The sequence below is a fragment of the Colobus angolensis genome, unplaced genomic scaffold, assembly GCF_000951035.1.
Source record: "Colobus angolensis palliatus isolate OR3802 unplaced genomic scaffold, Cang.pa_1.0 Scaffold3, whole genome shotgun sequence".
In the NCBI taxonomy this organism is placed as follows: domain Eukaryota; kingdom Metazoa; phylum Chordata; class Mammalia; order Primates; family Cercopithecidae; genus Colobus; species Colobus angolensis.
Genome location: NW_012116265.1, coordinates 2,109,725 through 2,111,174, shown reverse-complemented (window position 1 = coordinate 2,111,174; position 1,450 = coordinate 2,109,725).

Here is a 1,450-nt window from a genome sequence, read left to right as displayed (position 1 = left end):
AAAGGGGGAAACTTTCTGTTGAGTTTAGGCCATAGGGGCGCAGCCCATCGCGCCCTACCGTGCCCCACCGTGCCATGTTCCTGGCTGCCTGCCTTCTAAAAGTTCCTGCAGGAAGCAGGTGATGTGGCCTCCCCGACCCGGGCCCGCCCCCACCACTTTGCCGGAGGCGAGCTAAATTCCAGCCGGGGTTCCTAGCAGCAGCTTAGTGGCAGGCGACAGAAAAAGGGCAAAGGCCCCAACTGGCTGGAAGGCAAGCCCAGGGGCCGGACCTCCATGCGGGACGGCACGAGGCAGGAGCCGGCTCCAGGATGGTCTTGGCCTGGTAATAATTTCACACCACCAGCTGGTCCTTGTTCAAAGCGCTGTAGACCATTTTACTAATTTAACCCACACGATCGCCGCATTTCCCAGCTGGGCCAACCGGTGCGGGGTTGACCCGAAGCGCCCTGTGTAGCGCTTGGCAAGTATACAGCAGGCACTAAATGGCTGCCGACAGGCTAGATGGTAATTTTGAAAGTCGGCTTTGTGAAGTGTTGGGGCTGCGGCATCTGCTGGTGGCGCGTGGTATTACAGCCCAGCGCTGGCAGACCCCGTTGGGCTGGGGAGGGTTGTGAGATTATGGCCTGAGAGCCAAGGAGGGCGGTTAGGGGTCCCTGGAGACTGTGGAAGGTGGGGTAGCATAAAAGACAATGGGGGACTGCGGAGGAACTAAAATTTCGAGACCACATGGTTTTGTTGTGCACCAGAAGTTCATTAGAAGAGTTCCTTAATTGCTTCTCAACCCGCAGCGCTGGCTCTCCACCGCGCGGATTAATTTAACAACTCTAATGATTGCTCTGTGAAATTTGAAGAACAGTGGCTTAAGCAAAGACCACAAGAAAGAAGAATTGAGATCAAAGAGGAGTGTGTACCATAGCTGTGGAGGAATTTCAGCTGTGAACCATGAAATGTCCTGTAAACCATTTCAAGGAGTTTGCTTTTTATACCAAAAACGATGGGAAGACACCACAGGTTGTTGGAGCAGCATCTCAGACATGTCAAAAAAGATGTTTTGATCCCTAAAATAATGAGAGAAAAGGCCAGAGAGAGGTCTTCTGACAAGTTCAAGATTTTACCAAATGTTGCAAGAACTCTGCAATCCTTATGGTAGTAAAATGCTGGAAAGAAAATTCTGCATTGAAAGAATGTCTAACAGCTCACTATAATGACCTAGCTTTTTATGAATAATACAAAATGGAATACCTGAAGGAAAAGGAAGAATTCAGAAAAACTGGAATTTCTATAAAAAAAGACTACAGAAGCTGCCCACAAGTGTGTAGACAAATATTCAGATGACATTCAGGAACTCTAATATTCATGGAAGTCGTTTATAGAATAAACCTTAAATAATGGACTCAAGAATGTGTGTTTGCTAATTATGTGTGTATCCTAATTATGGAAATATTAATTT